Source organism: Hyla sarda, chromosome 6 (genome assembly GCF_029499605.1).
Source record: "Hyla sarda isolate aHylSar1 chromosome 6, aHylSar1.hap1, whole genome shotgun sequence".
Lineage (NCBI taxonomy): Eukaryota > Metazoa > Chordata > Amphibia > Anura > Hylidae > Hyla > Hyla sarda.
In genome coordinates, this window is record NC_079194.1 from 289749672 (window position 1) to 289770451 (window position 20780).

The window sequence follows — 20780 nt, forward strand, 5'->3', positions numbered from 1 at the left end:
GGCACCGCGTGACCCCGCGGCATATCGCGGGAGCCGGCGGAGGACGTAAATATACGTCCTTCGTCGTTAAGGGCTTGCTGAGCCTTGTAGTAGATGGGGTCAATTTAATGCAGGCCACGTTGACTTGACAAATGATGACTGTGACTGACTTGTGACTGGTGAGTGACGAGACTGTGACTTACTTGCAGGTTTGTAGCTTGTGGCTGCAGACTGGTCTTGAGGCTCCTATGACTCTGGACAAACACTTAGGCTCGACTTGACTGGACCTCAGCAGGAAGCAAGAAAGAAAGCAGAGGCTCCACACAGGGCTTTTATGGGGGAGGCTCTGGGGGGATCCCATTGGTCACCTTTAAGTCACCTGGTCACTGATACCTCCTGTGTAACAATCACATGACATGGTAAACAGTAAACAACTCACATGGTAAACAGTCTTAAAGTGACAACTCTTTCTCCACACATTACACAGTATAATAAACATATTTACATGGGGGACAGATGCAAGGGGGGCCCAGGGGACACTGAAGGGAGGCTGCCTGACAGGACAGCAAGGGTACGAAGTAACACCTCCTGTACTGGGCCACCACACGGTCTAAGATGGGATCTCCCACGGGCAGAGGAAGGAAGTTTAACCATGATAGTTACACCAGCGATGATCCGATCTCTTCCTGATTGGTGGGTATAGATCTCTATCTAAAACAGCGAGGTTTTTCTCACCCACCAAATATAGATCTATGCCCAGGTTTGTTGCAGGTATTGTTTTCTTAAGGGGGCACTCCATTTTTTTTGTTTCACTTCAGCCTTTAAAGGGGTACTCCGCCCCTAGATAGGGGATAAGATGCCTGATCACGGGGGTCTCACTGCTGATGGGGACCCCCGTGATCTCCATGCTGCACCGGGCATTCATTTAGTGCATTGGGTTCAGCGCCAGAAGCTGGTGACGTCACGGTCACGCCCCCTCAATGCAAGTCTATGGGAGGTGACCGTGACATCACGACCCTCTGCCCCACATCGTCAGTCATTCGGCACAGAGCGAAGTTCGCTCCGTGCGCCGGTTGTCTGTGGTGCTGCAGCCGAGATCGCGGAAGATCCTTTGGTTAGGAGATAAGATGTCTAGGCACGGAGTACCCCTATAAGCACATGATGCCTACCGTATTTTTCGCCGTATAAGACGCACTTTTTCTTCCCCAAAGCTGGGGGGAAAAAGTCGGTGCGTCTTATATGGCGAATACACCCCTATCGCGGCGGTCCCTGTGGCCATCAACGGCCGGGACCCACGGCTAATACAGGACATCACCGATCGCGGTGATGCCCTGTATTAACCCTTCAGACGCGGCGATCAAAGCTGACCGCCGCGTCTGAAGGGAAAGTGACACTAACCCGGCTGTTCAGTCAGGCTGTTCGGGACCGCCGCGATTTCAACGCGGCGGTCCCGAACAACCCGACTGAATAGCCGGGTTAGTGCTTACAGGACACCGGGAGGGACCTTACCTGCCTCCTCGGTGTCTTCTCCGTTCAGGGATCCCCTGTATGGCCGGCGCTCTCCTTCCTCGTCGTCGCGTACGTGCGTCGGCGTGCGTAATGACGTGATGGCGGCGACGGAGAGCGAGGATACCCGGCCGGCAGCAGAGACGTTCCGGAGCGACGGGGACACGGCGACAGCGATGGAGCGACATCCAGGGCAGCGGCGGGGACACGTGAGTATTACCTCCTATGCAGTGGTCTTCAATCTGCGGACCTCCAGATGTTGCAAAACTACAACTCCCAGCATGCCAGGACAGCCAACGGCTGTCCGGGCATGCTGGGAGTTGCAGTTTTGCAACATCTGGAGGTCCGCAGGTTGAAGACCACTATTGGGTTCAAAATCTTAATTTTTTTAGATTTTGCACCTATAAATTGGGTGCGTCTTTTACGCCGGTGCGTCCTATAGGACGAAAAATACGGTAGTTATAATACTGCGTAATACTCTTCTATTACCTCTGGGTGCCGCTTTGTCCCTTTTTTACATAGAGTTAATTTTTTTTGTTGTTTTTTTTCCCAATGGTCATCGATTTATCATTTACTTCTTTTTGGAAAAAGTGGGCAGGGCTTAGTAGGGGGGTTGAGTGGCCTCCCGATTCTCTATAATTCACACAAGGATACTTTCTTCTAGCTGGCGTAGATTTTAGAAGATGGCGCACAGACGGTGAGAGATTAGTCAGATTTATTAAGAGACACCCTAATTGGCACGTTAGGGTAAAAACAGACAAACCAGTAGGTGCTTATGGCCAAAATGCGGCAGCCAATCGCCACGCAAGTTTACCTACAAACTTGCGCAGTGATGACCATTTGTTTCCACTCCAGGGATTTTTTTTTTTATTAAAGGGGTACTCCGGTTATGCAAAAAATGTAGAGGATTAGTGTCTAACCATTGGGACCCCACGTGATCTCCAGAATGGGGCCCAGAATGCTCAGATTTAAGAGATGGGCCCTAATTTGGAGATGGTGTGAGGTCTGACTACTGGGACACTTATCCCCTATGCCAGTGTTTCCCACCCAGCCAGGGTGCCTTAAGCTATTGCAAAACTACAACTCCCAGCATGCCCAGATATGCTAGGAATTGTAGTTCTGCAACAGCTTGAGGCACCCTGGGTGGGAAACACTGGGATAAGAGACAGTGTCAAAGAGATCAGACCACCGCAATCTTCAGAACAGGGCCCATCTCTTACCTCTGAGCGCTCCGACCCCCACCTTAAGAGACAGGTCTTAGATGGTGGGGGACGGAGAGCTCAGAGATAAGAGATGAGCCCTGTTCTGGAGATCACAGAGGGCAGAAGCAGTTGGACTCCAGCTCGGTCAGACACTTATGCCATCTGATGTGGGTAGGGGTTACATTTTTCAGAATAGGAGTACCACTTTAATAAAAAATAAAAAAAAAATGCAAGTTTGTTGGCAAACTCTAACCCTAACATGTGCAAATTTATTGAGTTGCATGCCTCTTAAAGGGGTTATCCAGGAATCGAAAAACAAAGCTTATTCCTTTCAAAAACCGCTCCGTCTGTCTCCAGGTTTAGTGTGGTCTGCAGTTTAGTTCCATTGAAGTAAATGGAGCCATGTTTTAATACCACATCCAACCTGGAGACAGAGAGGGAGCTGTTTTTGAAAGGTATAAGCTCTGTTTTTCGATTCCTGGATAGCCCCTTAAATTTGACTAATGTTTCACTCACCGTAAGTGCACCATCTTCAGAAATCTACACCCGCTACAAGAGTGAATTATAGCCACCTCCTACTTAGCCCTGCCCACATTCTGACAAATCTGCAATGTAGCCACCACATAAATTAACCTGGACCAGATTTAAAGGGGTAGTCCAGGATTGAAAAACTTATCCCCTATCCTAAGGATAGGGGATAAGTTTTAGATTGTGGAGGGATAAGTTTTGGATCCACTGGGACCACCCGCGATCTCCCGTACAGGGCCCTGGCTCTCAAGCCAGATAGCGCGTGTTGACCACAGCACGAAGAGGCGGCTGACACGCCCCCTCAATGCAGTGCTATGGAAGAGTCGGAGAAGGCAGCGCTCTGGCTCTTCCATAGAGTTGTATTGAGGGTGGTGTCGGCCGCATCTTGTACGGGAGATTGCGGGGGGTCCCAGTGGTCGGACCCCTCGCGATCTGAAACTTACTTCGTTTTTAATCCTGGACTACTCCTTTAAAATCTGCACCTAAGCAGTTCCCATGACTTCAACAAACTGCTTCTCTCTTTCTCTTCTCAGAAAAAATGCTTCTCTCCTCTCTTATCAAGCTTCCCAACTAATCTTTACTTCACTCTGAAAAAAACTGCTCAAATTTATCCTGCCCTTACAAGATGGTCTAGCAGCGTACTGAGAAATCAGAATACATGTTGCCAATGGAGAGAAGAAGTGTGAGGAGTGAGATAGGAGGGGAAGTGACTTCAGAGAGCTGAAACAGTGTAAAAAAGAGAGACTCCACAAGCTAAATGTGATAACCTTCACCAAAGGAACTGATTGGCAGCTTAGACTGTTCAGTACTACTCTATAATGTCCCCCATGCTGCTGCTGCTGCTGCTGCTTTTGAGGATGTACTGTAGAAATATATGGGAGCAGAATCCCCTTTTCTGTATGTGCAGTGTATGGGAGACTTCATAGAGGCTAAACCCACAAGCTCAGATACAACAAAAAATACAGATGGGGCCTGCACATATACAGTTTATATAAAGACCAGAAATAGTGCTGCTCCTCTTGTACACTCATGATAGCATACCCTAAAAAGTTATCTGAAATCATAGATAAGATTTAAAGTAGGAATCACATGAATGTAAGCCTTGACATTGTGGTCTATAAGACCGAGGGCCCTTTGCTTAGAACCATATCTATGAGCCAGAGCCAGGGGCTACTTACTAAGAACTAGGGGATAACATGTCTAGGGGCGGAGTACGCCTTTAAAAAGTACCTGTCATGATCTTGTTAAATTTTATAATCCTCCCAGTTCACTGCCCCCATCATGATAAACCACCCCCTGCCTTTATTTTTATTATTTGTTACTTTTCTACCTTGAAAATGCTACGTATTGTCTGCTCAGTCAGATTCACAGACTGGCGTTCCCCAACAGGCGTGACATCATCTGAAGCCATACACACAGCACAGAGCAGTTCAGTGTGAGATGAGCTATGATTGGCTAAGGCTGCACACACACCCCCTCAGCATTTCCTGATTTTGGACTTCTGCCAGGCCAGCAGGAGTTCAAAGTCTGTGCAAGAGATGGGGGGAAATGTGCTCTGGACAAGTAGGGAGACACCTAGTGGCAGCTTTTTTAAACACCAATAAAATATTGGAAACGTAATAATTTTTTTAAACAAAGTACATTAGAAAGATTTTTTTTATTTACCATAAGAAGTGCAATAGCATAAATTAGTTTTCATGAGAGTGCCCATTTAAAGGAGTAGTTCCATGAAGGAAAATGTATACCCTATCCAAAAGATAGGGTTAAGATCGCTGGGACCTCTTCTAGGGCACAGAGCGGGGACCGGCATGCACCCTCCATGCATCTCTATGGGAGAGCTGAGATTGGCAGGGGTGCTGTACTCGTGTATCTCCGGCTCCAATAGAGATGCATAGAGGGCGGATGCCGACCCCCACTCTGTGCGCTAGGAGAGCTGGAGCGCCGGGCAGGAGATTACAGGGGGTCCCAGTGGTTAGACCCTCCATGATTAGACACTTATAGAGTAGTCCCATATAGGAAAATGTATCCCCTATGAAAAAAGATATGGGGTAAATTCTCCTACATCCAACTACTATTTTAAAGGGGGACTCCGGCAAAAAACATCTTATGCCCTATACAAAGGATAGGGGAGAAGATGTCTGATCACGGGGGTCCCGCCACTGGGGACCCCGCGGTCTCCGGGTTGGCAGCGGAAGCGTCCGGAAAACAGAAGGTTGGAGCTTGCGTGTTCAGGTTGTGACACTACGCCCCCTCCATTCATGTCTTCCCATAGACATTAATCGAGGGACCCCCGCGATCAGACATCTTATCCCCTATCTTTCAGATAGGGGATAAGATGTTTTTTGTCAGAGTTCCCCTTTATTGTAATAACTACAAAGTGAGAGTTTTCCTTGATCCTTAAAGGGGTACTCCAGTGGAAAAAAATTTTTTTTAAATCAACTGGCGCCAGAAACTTAAATAGATTTGTAAATTGCTTCTATTAAAAAATCTTTACCCTTCCATAACTTTTTAGCAGCTGTATGCTGCAGAGGAAATTCTTTTCTTTTTGAATTTCTTTTTTGTCTTGTCCACAGTGCTCTCTGCTGACACCTGATGCCCGTATCAGGAACTGTCCAGAGCAGGAGAAAATCCCCATTGCAAACCTATGCTGCTCTGGACAGTTCCTGACACGGACAGAGGTGTCAGCAGAGAGAACTGCGGACAAGACAAAAAAGAAATTCAAAAAGAAAATAATTTTCTCTGTACCATACAGCTGCTAAAAAGTACTGGAAGGGTAAAGATTTTTTAATAGAAATAATTGAGAAATCTGTTTAACTTTCTAGCACCAGTTGATTTAAGAAAAAATGTTTTCCACCGGAGTACCCCTTTAACATCTGGTCTTCAGTTTGCCAATTGGAAAGCCCTGTTCTGGATGGTGTATAAGATGGAACAATGATGAATCGGTGATCTCGATGCCATGTTGCGCCCACTGGGCTTAGAGAGTTTTGAGTCATTATGGACTCATTGTCACCAATCGCAACATCCAAGCCGAACAGTCCAGGCGCAGTTTTGTTTGGCGAATACAGGAAGCAGTTTACATGACTACGTAGGACTCTGGTTCCACAGTCTCTCTGAAATGGTATTATTGTAAAGGGATAATACAGATTACAGGCTCTCCAGAGGATGCGCTCGCCTTTTATGGCTGACTCATTTCCTTAGCCTGCACAACTTCATTTTGATATGGCTCTGGAGAGGCGGCACACCCTGGACATCCTCGGGGGAATCTGCTAGATCCAAAGGCTTGGAAACCTGAACACTTCGAGATCTGCAGGAGGATCGACCTGACAATGAAACAAGGTGCAACAAACAACATATTATAATCCCTTATACACTTCTATAGTAATATATACACAGTGCTCCCTCAAGTTACAATATACATTGGTTCTAGGATGACCACTGTATATTGAAACCATAACTGGAAATAGATTCTAAAGCCCCAAAATGTCATCCAAAAATAGGAAAAAGTGAGGATTAAAGAAAAATAGGTAGATAACTAATAGAGATAAAGCAAGTCCTTACATAGAAATGTGGTACCACTGGTGGTGTAGGGAAATACCTTATCACTTCGTGACGCCAGGGCACCATTATCCTATACACGGTCTGAGGTTGGCGACAGCTTCTCCTGGGCCAGTAAATGAACACACCGACGTCAGGTTACAGATAACTGTGTTTACTGAGCAGAGTGCAGATGATATTACCATAATGTCCAGAAAGGGAATGCTACATTTAGAAAACTGTGCAGTGAATTTAAGATTGACATAATTGTTTTTGATGTAGGTGACAAAATCATAAAAACGGCTTTCAGAATCCCCCCATACCACGACAAGATCGTCTATGTATCTACCAAAATATTTTATGGACGTGTAAAATGGATTGCTTTCTGTAAAAATAAAATTCTCTTCCCAATAAATCATAAAAATGTTGGCAAATGATGGTGAATATTTAGGACTCCTTGAAGCTCCCCTGATCTGAAGGAGAAAATCGCCATTAAACATAAAATAATTGTGAGATAACAAAAATTCAGTGGCCATAATGATGAAGTCCTTCAGATCAGGGGAGTAGTTGCTGTGGGCATTAAAGGGGTACTCCGCTGCTCAGCATTTGGAGCAAACTGTTCCGAACGCTGGAGAGCGCCGAGAGCGTGTGATGTCATAGCCCTGCCCCAATGATGTCACGCCCCGCCCCCTCAATGAAAGTCTCCTGTGTTGAATAGTCTCCAATGGTCTCATGAGCGTGATGAGGGTGCTGGGTTGGCCTGGACTGCACAGCTTTCAATACCTTGGGAGCCCTGTTGCCTTGCTGGGACTTGTGGTGCTTTCACCCAATAGATTAATACCGACTTACCCCACATGATCTCTGAGAGAATTGAAGATTGATCCTGGTAGCTAGGGTTCTGTAAAGGTCCTGTAGCTTTCTCCGCCAGGGCATGAACTTCCACCGTGCAGGTGATCCTTGCAGAATGACCGGATAAGATAGATTTGTTCTGGGCTTTTCCTTAGAGCTTCTCCACACACAACACACCTTTACCACACCAGGGCTAGACTGGGGTTCCCATTGGCAGGCAGGGTCACATGGGGTGCCCTGCTCCTCTGCTTAAAGGTACAATAACACATATAAATAACATATATAGAAATAACATAACAGAATAATTATAAAAATATATTAACTCTTGGCAAAGTGCCAGGACATAATAAACACAATCATAAGTCCCTCATTGGACCCAACACCTGTGCCGCAGGTCTGTCCGAGGAAGTCCCAAGCCAGAGGACAGCCTTTGGTGCTGGGACACCACATAAAAGTAAGAAAGATCTGCTGGAGCTGTAATCACTGTCTATGTAGAGGACAGGAGCTTCTTCAGGGTCCTGTACAGTACACAGTGTCCTAAAAAAGTAACATGGAGCCGCCCTCACCTGTGTCCAAAGGAGCAGCTAACCCTGGTACAGGTAAAGAGTAGAGAACATGTAATACCTCCCTGTACTGTAGGGGGCGCTACCAGACACCAGTCAGTGCATGCACTTCAGTAATACAAGTAAAGAGTACAGAACATGTAATACCTCTCTGTACTGTAGGGGGCGCTACCAGACACCAGTCAGTGCATGCACTTCAGTAATACAGGTGTTTTACCAGTGAATGTCCATTCTGATTGGTCAGTTCTTCCAGCCATTGACACGCTTTTCAGATAGCATTGGATGTTGTGTATGGTTGTAAGTTGCAATGATTCAAAGAAGACCATTGTATTTTAGAAATATTGTAACCTGAGGCCATTGTAAGTTAAGGGACCAATTTATAATCCATGCTACATAGGTCATCACTTAATATCCCAGGCTCTCAGTACTCCTCCCCTAGACATCTTATCCCCTATCCAAAAGATAGGGGATAAGATGTCTGATTAAGGGGGGGGGGGTCTGGCCCCTGGGACCGACTGCGATCTGCGGCCCGTCACCCTGGTGTTCTGACCATTTATGTTCAGAACGCCGTCCGTGCATGGCTGTGGGCGGTCATGGTCGTCGCGCCCTCTTCCATCAATGTTTATGGTTGCACGTAATCTGGCACGGAGCAGAGTTCTCTCCATGCATGCGGATAACGGGGTGCCGGGCCGGAGATCATTTGGGGGGGGGGGGGGGGTGTAAGGGGGTTAGTGGATAAGATGTCTAGGGACGGAGTATCCTTTTAAACCCCTTGAGGAGTAACAATAATGTACAAAGGCATCTGGATACGCTCCCGTGTGTGTATATGAGAAGCAGCACTATTTCTGGCGATTATATAACTTGTATATGTTTTTTTCACCAGTTTTCTCCTCTGCATGCACCATCTCTAACTTTCATATACAGAATCTCTGAGCGAGTGCATTAAGCCTGCCCTCTGTGATGTCTCCCGTACTTTGCACACACACAAAGAAGAGGAGATCTCTCTCTCTCCTATGTATCTTTAGCACCCCCCCCCCCCCCCAGATCTCTCGTACGTAGTAATAATCTCTTCGTAGTAATAATGGTGCTTCGCTCCTTGGTGTTTTTTAAGCTGTGAACTGAGCTATTCCAGGTTCACATCACTACAGTACAGCTGGGAAAATACACTATAGTGGTGGGGAGATTCAGAATCCCGACCGTCATCCTTACCCTTTCATGCGGAGGCTTCGTTCATGAGAATTTCCATTGAGGGCCCCTTTTAATTTCCAGTAACAACTACAGCGAGATATGAGAACCTCGTAATCTCTCAACAACTTCCCTCTTTGCAGTATCTTTCTTCTCTGTCCTACATTGTGGTCTTAAGAATATGTCTTTCTTACTCCGGTTATACTACATGGGATGCTACTTCATATTGTGCAACCCAATGACTTTTATTGGAGTCTTACTTTTGTCCTGGGATGAATAAAATTATTATTTTTTTTTAAGTTTACTCACCTGCCCAGATCCCCTGCTGCTCCCAGTCCCTGATGTTCTTCTTGCTAAACCTGCAGAAGCTGTCCTTCCAACCAATCACTGGCTAAGGAGGGTCACTGCTGCGGCCAGCAAATGGTTAAAGGATACCTCTCATCAAAAAAACTTTTGATAGAATTATAGATTAATGTATGCAGAATAACTTTACAATTGCATGTTATTAAAAAATATGCTTCTTTCTAGTTAATTTTCAACTTTGAAGAAATGACCACTAGGGGTCTCCCTACCAGTCCTGGCAGCAAACATTTCAGACTCATGCTGGAGTCCTAAACACTACGAGCTGCCAGTCTGCTTTGTTCACAAAGGAGAACACTCAGAGCTGCCAGCCTGCTTTGTTCACAGCCTGTTTGGCTGTGAACAAAGCAGGCTGGCAGCTCTGAGTGTTTAGGACTCCAGCATGAGTCAGAAATGCTTGCTGACAGGACTGATCGGAAAAAATACAATAGAAAGAAGCATATTTTTCATTAACATGCTATTGGAAAGTTATTCAACATTCATTAATCTAAAATATATCAAAAGTTTATTTGATGAGAGGTACCCTTTAAGAGGGCAGTTCCTGCATGGCCGGCATGTGAAGCGGATAGCTTCGTGACCAAGGAGCTGTCGAATTGGCAATTGAGCTGAGCATGAATATGTATTGAAAAAAAGCTAAATGCTTCTTCTAATGACAGCTAATAAAGGTAACATTTTTTTTTTACTAATATGATTTTTTTTCCCAGCAGATTTTGCTGGTTTCAGTAGTATCTACCCGCCCCCTCACGTCTATGGAGACACCGCTGCCGACAACATTATTGGGTAGGTTGCATTTCAATCCATTCAATCCAAGTTTATGGTGGAGTCACAGATACCCTCTGAATCATCTATGGTCTGTGGTTAACTTACAGCTTGTGTGAGACAGTGACAGAAATGGTGGTCAGAGAGTGGAATATTCCCCCGAAGTAGCTGTCAAATGTAGTAACCAAGTTTTATTTATCTTATCCTCATCCAAAACTTAGCTTGCAAGAGACCTTGGTAAGTCCTGTTTTCAGGTATGCCTTGAGAGGTTGTAAGGAACTTGACCTGGTATTGAAGCCTTTAATCCCCTTCTTGGGCCACTCCAGGGTTTCAGACTAGCCCAGATCAGCACAGGTGCTGTAGCAGCTAATTAATGGACCTTAAAACTAGATAATAGTCAGTATTCTTTGAGAGGTTGTTAGGAACTTGACCTGGTAGTGGAGCGTTTAATCCTCTTCCTGGGCCACCCCAGGGTTTCAGACTAGCCCAAATCAGCACAGGTGCTGTAGACAGCTCATCACTGGGCCTTTAAACTAGGTAGTCAGTATGGCTTGAGAGGTTGTCCTGAGGTGCTTACCTCTCCTGGAACTATTGCCATTTGTGTGAGGTAACATATTTGAAGTTATGTTTTATCTGATGACTGGTAGTAAGCCACCTGTATAGTAAGGGCAAGTTAACATGTATAGCTAGTGCTTAGACATGCAGGCTTTGTTTTTCCTTTTGTGCCAATGTGAATACAGCTATATTTTGTGCTTGAAAATAAAGAGCAGGAGAAGCACTGAATTAAACTGTGTCACTGTCTCAGACTGCTCTGTACTGCCGTTTGGCCTTCTTTACTAAGCTACACTCCCACACTTTTCAATCACATTTACCTGTCCTGCCTTTGGCTGTCCAGGCATTCTGGGAGTTGTAGTTTATTGTACACATGTAGCTCTCAGGCCCCCATGTGGTACCAGCATCACGTGGCACGGCTGGCTCCAGACTTACATTTAGCTTGTGTAAGTGTCTAACAACATCCAACGTGATTAAAGCGAGCGATTTTTACTGTAAGGTGAGAAGGAAAAACAAACCAGTCCAGGCCAATTAGCGCAGAATTGAGACTAAGGCGCGATAGTCTGCGACCAATTGTCTCTAATGAACTAAAAGTACAGGGAAATTCAATTCCCTTTAAATCCTTCCCTAGGCGATCGCACAGTTTAAGAAAACACATTAATGAGGCCCATACAGGAACTGAGTCACATGAGCGGAGGACACGGTCCTCTTAGTGTCGCCACTCATTGTTTACATGGTGTTTCTCTGGCTGGTGATAATCATAACACGAAATAAGGCAAGCTCGAGACTGGGATACATTGACAAAATCTTCATTAAAGGGGTACTTTGCCCCTAGACATCTTATCCCCTATCCAAAGGATAGGGGATAAGATGTCTGATCATGGGGGTCCCGCCGCTGGTGACCCCACGTGATCTCGGCCGCGGTACCCAGACATCCTGTACACTCTGTGCCAGATGACTGGCAATGCGGGTAGGAGGCCACACCCGCTCGTGACGTCATGGCCACGCCCCCTCAATGCAAGTCATAGACATGCGTTGAGGGGGCGTGGTCGTGACATCACGAGTGGGCATGGCCGTGACGTCACGAGCGGGCGTTGACGTGACATCACGAGCCTCCGTGCAGCACCCGACGCTCTAAACGAAAGCCTGGTGCAGCAGGGAGATTATAGGGGTCCCCAGCAGTGGGACCCCTGCGATCCCCTTTGGATAATGGATAAGATGTCTAGGGGCAAAGTACCCCTTTAACTAAGGCTGGGTTCACACTGCGTTTTAACCTTGTTATGGACACAGCCCATTTTAGTATTTTCATTTTTTTCCTCCTCGCCTTCCAAAAGTCGTAACTCTTATTTTTCCATCCACAGAGCCATATCAGGGCTTCCTTTTTTTGTGTGACTAATTGCATGATTTTGGGGTGGAGGGGGGTTAGTTTTGAAACAGTTCACTTCACGCTGATACTGAAATGTAACTGTTTTCAGGCCTGGAATTGTATGGGATGAAAGCCAGGTTTGGTAGTGAGGCCTTTATCCCCTTCTTGGGCCACTTCAGGGTTTCAGCCTAGCCCAAGTCAGCACAGGTGCTGAAAACAACTCGTCACTGGTCAATACGAATCAAACGATACCCATATTCACACAGCTTTTCTATTAGGCTAGGTTCACACTACAGAATTTCCATCTGAATTTCCGCTTAGGAATTTTAGTTGGAAATTTCTGTGCAGCTGAAACTTATTGCTGGCAACGGATTCTGCTGCACAGTGCACACTACATAGTTTTATGGTCTAATCCATTCTTTAGGCAGAATCCGCGGCACAGACATTGCCGTCTGTGGGGATGGTCCTAGCGCCCACTGATTAAGTCGGCACTGGCTGCACTTAGAATCCCTGGCCAGAGCCTCTGTACTGTAAACCTAGCCTTATTGTACTACTTAAAAAAAAAAGTCTTACTTTTTTTGACAGTATGAGTTTGCTTAAAATAGCCCTATTGTGACCTTTGAGGGCTCATTTATGAGCTGTTCTTTGCTTGCTCTGCCCATTAGTACTGTAGGACATCAGGAGCCAGAAGAAGGTGCATGTATTTCATAAATGGTGCAGAAGCTTCTTAAAATGAGATTCATAGATGGAACATGAATTTAAAATATGTTTTTTTGATTGCATAGATGGTGCATGAGCTTTTTAGATGGTGTGGGAGCATCTTAGATGGTGTTTGAGCTTGAGGACGTGTGAACACTATGACATTTCAGTGGTATTCTGCTGCACCATGCACGTTGCACAATTTCCTCCGCAGAAGATTCCATGGCAGAAATTCAAATAACTGTTCTCCACTGAACGAATGATTATGTTCATTTTTTCGGATATACATTGTCGTCTATTGAGACCGCCCATATCCAAGCAGCCTTAGTGTCGACTAGTTCAGTCAAAGCCCGCAGGAGATGGAATCTCTGCCTGGAATATTTCTGGGAAGAGATTCCGTAATGTGAACATGCCCTTAGATGGTGTTTGAAGTTCTTCGATGGTGTATAGAGTTCTTAGATGGTGTATGGAGCTCTTAGATGGTCTATATGGTTCTTAGATGGTGTATGGAGTTCTTAAATGGTTTATAATTTTTTTTAGATGGTGGATGGAGTTCTTAGATGGTGTTTGTAGTTCTTAAATGGTTTATGCAGTTTTTAGATGGTTTCCAGAGTTCTTAGATGGTGTATAGAGTTCTTTGATGGTGTATGGAGTTCTTAGATGGTGTATAGAGTTCTTTGATGGTGTATGGAGTTCTTAGATGGTGTATAGAGTTCTTTGATGGTGTATAGAGTTCTTAGATGGTGAATAGAGTTCTTAGATGGTGTATAGAGTTCTTAGATGGTGTATAGAGTTCTTAGATGGTGTATAGAGTTCTTAGATGGTGTATAGAGTTCTTAGATGGTGTATAGAGTTCTTAGATGGTGTACAGAGTTCTTTGACGGTGTATGGAGTTCTTAGATGGTGTATGGCGCTCTTAGATTGTGTATGTAGTTCTTACATGGTATATGGAGTTCTTAGATGGTGTATGGAGTTCTTAGGTGGTATATGGAGTTCTTAGATGGTGTATAGAGTACTTAGATGGTGTATGGAGCTCTTAGATTGTGTATGCAGTTCTTAGATGGTGTATGTAGTTCTTAGGTGGTATATGGAGTTCTTAGATGGTGTATAGAGTACTTAGATGGTGTATGGAGCTCTTAGATTGTGTATGCAGTTCTTAGATGGTGTATGGAGTTCTTAGATGGTGTATGGAGTTCTTAGATGGAACATCAATACTAAGTCAGAAGGGTAAATTGCAAATTACACAACCTTTATTCTGTGAATTGGAAAGGGGTTAATATAATTATTAAATTGGTAAATCGCTTATAATACAATTCCCTATAATTAAAGCGCTGGATATTTTATCACTTACATCTCATAAAACTATGTTCAAAGTCACAACATGAGCCAAAAGCCCCTTTTGTCTCTCGACCCCGTGACCCTTATCCTAAAGGTACAGTCATTTCTCTGGGACGAAACAGGAAGCTGTAGAGATATTGAAGCTTGAAATGGAGCCAGAGAGTTATCATAAACCAACAGAGTGGGGACAGTCCATGCAGGAAGAGGATGCTGGGTAATCTTTAGTGCTCGCCAATAAGCCACTTATGTGATTAGGGTGAGAATTTTGGAATCCGTGAACCATGAAGTAACTGATCATGGTCCAGTCCATAGGGAGGTACGTGCTGGTCTGGGCATTGCTCGGGTGCTGCTTCTTGGGTGGCACGCCGTACCCTGAGCACAGGATGGGGTCTTTTTCACTTCTTCTTTTTAACTGCAGGAAGGAGGGTCTCTATAATACATTTCCTTGTAAATGACATATCGCATTAACCCATTCACCTGCAAGATATTCCAGGCTGCAACGTGTCTGTAGAATTGGTACCAAGGAGACCTTTTTAGTGCCAGGACCAGTGGTGTATAAAATAATTTTTCAGTAATGTACAAACCAATGTATTTACATTCATACATTCATAAATAAAAATGTGAACACAGGCTAGCTAAGGACCCCTCAAGTATAGCGTTGATTTCTGTGGACTGAAAAGGGTGGGCGTGTTCTGTACTCTTTACCTGTACCAGGGTTAGCTGCTCCTTTGGACACCAGGTGAGGGCGGCTCCATGTTACTTTTTTAGGACATTGTGTTCTGTACAGGACCCTGAAGAAGCTCCTGTCCTCTACATAGACAGTGATTACAGCTCCCAGCAGATCTTTCTTACTTTTATATGTAAGGATTTGCTTTATCTATATTAGTTATCTACTTATTTATCTATAATTCTCACTTTTTCCTATTTTTGGATGACATTTTGGTGGCTTCAGAACCAATTACCAGGTTTCCATAGAGTTCTGGTCTCAACATACAATGGTCTCAACCTACAATGGTCTCAACATACAATGGTCGTTCCGGAACCAGTTAATATTGTAAGTTGAGGGACCACCGCATAACCCTTTCCATAGCTTTGTGCGTTACGTCTGCTCCGTGGCCAGTGACTGGACTATCTCCCACCACAATCCTTTTCCCAGAGTTCCCAGTTGAGGTTTGTGACACAGCCAGGACTTTTTTTTTTATGTTTTTTTATTTTTTTTTTTAATAGGATGTTTTACCTTACAAAGAATTTTCAGTAAAAACAGGAAACAAAGCATCTATTACCCTGGTGTCAACTCTTCAACAAGGCCACATTTCAACATCGCATTTGTAATTTCCTGCCTGTCACTGGCAGGGGGCACTTAAACGCTCACTTGTTATCGCTGCCTAATGGGGGGATTGTATGCCTGGAACATTATGTAATAATCCTCTTCCTGAGTGCGAGTGGGGAGGGGTGTAAAGCTTCGAGATAGAAAATCGTCATCATGTTTTCCATCAGAATAGTTTTACTAAGTTTATGAAACGTAAAAACGTAGACGATACAGGTAGAAAATGCGCAAAATTTATCGGTTGTGCACACTTGGTGATTAGGGTTGCCGCCTGGCCGGTATTTTACCGGCACAGCTGGTATTTTGGCCACCCATGTAATGCCCGGTATTTATCCAACCAATCCTCCAACTCCCGGAATGTTGCACCGTAACTTATACCAATGTATCCCAATCAGAGCGCCTCCAGCTGTTGCAAAACTACAACTCCCAGCATGCCCGGACAGCCGTTGGCTGTCCGGGCATGCTGGGAGTTGTAGTTTTGCAACAGCTGGAGGCACCCCTGGTTGGGAAACAATGACCTATACTATATACTACTATTTAGTCCAACATGCTGGGAAGTTGACGTTTTGCAACAGCTGGAGTCACCCCTGGTTTGGAAACACTGACATATTATATACTACTATATAGTCCAGCATGCAGGGAGTTGTAGTTTTGCAACAGCTGGAGGCACCCCTGGTTGGGAAACACTGACCTATACTATATACTACTATATAGGACAACATGCTGGGAGTTGTAGTTTTGCAACAGCTGGAGGCACCCCTAGTTGGGAAACCCTGACCTATACTATATACTACTATATAGTCCAACATGCTGGGAGTTGTAGATTTGCAACAGCTGGAGGCACCCCTGGTTGGGAAACACTGACCTATACTATATACAACTATATAGTCCAACATGCTGGGAGTTGTAGATTTGCAACAGCTGGAGGCACCCCTGGTTTGGAAACACTGACATATTATATACTACTATATAGTCCAGCATGCAGGGAGTTGTAGTTTTGCAACAGCTGGAGGCACCCCTGGTTGGGAAACACTGACCTATACTATATACTACTATATAGGCCAACATGCTGGGAGTTGTAGTTTTGCAACAGCTGGAGGCACCCCTGGTTGAGATACACTGACCTATACTATATACTACTATATAGTCCAACATGCTGGGAGTTGTAGTTTTGCAACAGCTGGAGGCACCCCTGGTTGGGAAACACTGACCTATACTATATACTACTATATAGGCCAACATGCTGGGAGTTGTAGATTTGCAACAGCTGGAGGCACCCCTGGTTGGGAAACACTGACCTATACTATATACTACTATATAGTCCAACATGCTGGGAGTTGTAGATTTGCAACAGCTGGAGGCACCCCTGGTTTGGAAACACTGACATATTATATACTACTATATAGTCCAGCATGCAGGGAGTTGTAGTTTTGCAACAGCTGGAGGCACCCCTGGTTGGGAAACACTGACCTATACTATATACTACTATATAGGCCAACATGCTGGGAGTTGTAGTTTTGCAACAGCTGGAGGCACCCCTGGTTGAGATACACTGACCTATACTATATACTACTATATAGTCCAACATGCTGGGAGTTGTAGTTTTGCAACAGCTGGAGGCACCCCTGGTTGGGAAACACTGACCTATACTATATACTACTATATAGGCCAACATGCTGGGAGTTGTAGATTTGCAACAGCTGGAGGCACCCCTGGTTGGGAAACACTGACCTATACTATATACTACTATATAGTCCAACATGCTGGGAGTTGTAGATTTGCAACAGCTGGAGGCACCCCTGGTTTGGAAACACTGACATATTATATACTACTATATAGTCCAGCATGCAGGGAGTTGTAGTTTTGCAACAGCTGGAGGCACCCCTGGTTGGGAAACACTGACCTATACTATATACTACTATATAGGCCAACATGCTGGGAGTTGTAGTTTTGCAACAGCTGGAGGCACCCCTGGTTGAGATACACTGACCTATACTATATACTACTATATAGTCCAACATGCTGGGAGTTGTAGTTTTGCAACAGCTGGAGGCACCCCTGGTTGGGAAACACTGACCTGTACTATATACAACTATATAGTGCAACATGCTGGGAGTTGTTTTCGTTTGGGGCAGCTGCTGAGCCACAGGCTGTATCAGTGCATGCTGGGAGTTGTAGTTAGTAACTAATTACAACTCCTGAATTTAATAAGAAAAATGTATCCAAAAAGTCACGTCAAAATCAAAAATGGTACTGTTAAAAACTACAGATCGGGGCGCAAAAAACGATCCCTCATACAGGCCGTATAAATAGAAATAAGGATCCTTTGTTCTTACCCATGTTTCCATACTGTGTTTGTATTACCCGAATCTTCAATAAAGCTTCATCGTTTGATGGTTAAATAGAAATAAGAAAGTTATTGGGGTCAGAATAGGACAAAATTTCCCCCACATATATATATCCTGTGATGTCACGCATATATAATTAATTATGCAAAGTAGAATTATGCAAATTAGAATTTTTGTGTGGTAGCAGGGTGTGATGAGGGCAGATGTTGTTAACCTAGGCGCAGATGGCATTAACCCCTTGTATTTGTGATGCCAGGGTGTGGTTTAGCCTAAAACCACCCGAAGAGAGAGAAGCTTCACCCAGGACTTATATGGGGGAGACTAGCAGGGAGCCCATAGGTCACTCTTGGGATCACCTGGTCACTGGTACCTCCTGGGTAACAATCACATGACATATCTACCTACCGTTATCGGCTCTGCGGGCAAATACCTTGGCTAACGCCTAGGGGTATGCCGGGAGCATTTGTGGTCCCCTAGTAGCTTCGGCGAAAAGGGACATCGAACCTGGAACCTCGCAGGTACCTTTTGGTCCGGAGGCGAAGGGTAAGGTTTGTTGGGGGCCTCTCTCCTATCGGAGAAGGTCTTGCGATAGACCGCATCCTTTGTGCACATTTTCTTAGTGTAACACGTTTGCACTTTTTCTTGCACTTAGGGTGAATCGAGAGCACGTTCCTCGGCTTTAGATTAAAAAAAAAAAAACTCTTAAAGATACAACACATTTTATAATACAATACACTGCAGAACATATGTACAGGGGGGAAACAGGTACAAGGGCCCCTGGGGACACTGAAGGAGGCTGCCTGACAGGACAGCAAGGGTACTGGGACACCACATTTGCAAGAAAGGTGGCAACATATGCCTTATCTTCTAGATAGATCAGACACTTATCTTTTTTGTTTATCTTTTTTGTCTGAAAAACATTTTTTATTCTTTTTTTGGGAACAAAAATGCTGCAACCAGATGTTAGCTGGGAGTCAATCTGAAAATACGAAACATCGGACCCACATGGCTTTTTTACACTTAACATCCGATTTGGGCAACGCAATGTATAGTAAAATAGTGAGTTCAGTAAGCGTTATTTTAGCGCATTAGTTGTGTGTAAACGTAGCCCAAGGGTCTGTTCACACAGGGCAGATATATCGCAGAATTTTTACAGCAGATTTATGTGTGGAAGTTTCATAGTGTGGTACAGAGGCAACATAGTGGATAAAATTTTAAAGGGGTACTCCAGTGGAAAACTTTTTCCGGTGCCGGAAAGTTAAACATATTTGTAAATTACTTCTATTAAAAAATCTTACTCCTTCCAGTACTTATTAGCTGCTGAACACTACAGAGGAAATTCTTTTCGGAACACAGAGCTCTCTGCTGACATCATGAGCACAGTGCTCTCTGCTGACATCTCTGTCCATTTTAGGAACTGTTCAGAGCAGAAATTTTTTTCTATGGGCATTTTCTCCTACTCTGGACAGTTCTTAAAATGGACAGAGATGTCAGCAGAGAGCACTGTGCTCATGATGTCAGCAGAGAGCTCCGTGTTCCAAAAAGAAAATAATTTCCTCTGTAGTATTCATCAGCTAATAAGTACTGGAAGGATTAAGATTTTTTAATAGAAGTAATTTACAAATCTGTTTAACTTTCTGGCACCAGTTGATTTAAAAAAAAAAAAAAAAATACGTTTTCCACCGGAGTAGCCCTCGTCCACACAAAAAATTTGTGTGGAATTCACACGTAAATTTGCTGTTGACATTAAAGCGTTACCGTCCTTTCGAACTTCCTTTGACATGTTGCCCAGTTATGCCAAAAGTTTAGATCTGACCAGGTCTCACTTCTGAGACCGGCTGGAATTGAGAGTAAGGGTACATTTACATCTGGGATTTCTGAATCCGGCAACCAAATACGGCAGAATTTCGAAACCACGGCTGCCGGATCCACGCCGTACCCCATTGATTTTGGTGAACCGCCCTGATTCAGGAGGTGTGTCTGGTTGGCTCATTTTTGGCCATATCCAAATTTTATTGTTTTAACCGGACTGAAAACCGAGTTTTTGTGGCTAAACCAAAAAAAAAAAAAAAAAAGGCATGCCATTGTTTTTTGATCAGGCAAAAAAAAAAAAAAAAAATTACCGGTACTGCAAACGGAAGTGAACTGATCCCAGAAAACACCTACTGGCATCAATGGGATCAGATCATGTCAATCAGTTGCTGGATGACATGAATGGACAGGAGTTGAGGGGAGATAAAAATCCTGCATGTCAAATATATTTTTCTCCGCTCAACTCCTCTAAAATACCAGACACACGATGGACCCCATTCAAGTCAATGGGATCCGTCGGGACCCGGCGGTTTCCCTTGTGCAAATGTTTCATTCGGCTCCGTTGTTCAGTCCTGAAACAATGGATGGAGTAAAAACAAAGGGGAAGATTTATTAAAACCCGTCCAGAGGAAAAGTTGATGAGTTGCCCATAGCAACCAATCAGATCGCTTCTTTCATTTTTCACAGGCCTTTTCAAAAATGAAAGACGCCATCTGATTGGTTGCTATGGGCAACTTTTCCTCTGGACAGGTTTTGATAAATCTCCCCCTTTGGGGGAGATTTATCAAAACCAGTCCAGAGGAAAAGTTGCCCAGTTGCCTATAGCAACCAATCAGATCTCTTCTTTCACTTTTAACAAGGCCTCTGCAAAAT

General features: G+C 44.5%; 1 long non-coding RNA gene across 1 annotated transcript in view; it reads left to right on the forward strand.

The window, feature by feature from the left end:
- LOC130277230 (uncharacterized) overlaps positions 1-10487 on the forward strand; it is a 33939-nt gene extending 23452 nt beyond the window's left edge. The window contains exon 2 of the long non-coding RNA XR_008845405.1: positions 10414-10487. This is a non-coding gene — a long non-coding RNA (uncharacterized LOC130277230). The remainder of the gene's footprint in view (positions 1-10413) is intronic.
- The last annotated feature ends 10293 nt before the right edge of the window (positions 10488-20780 follow it).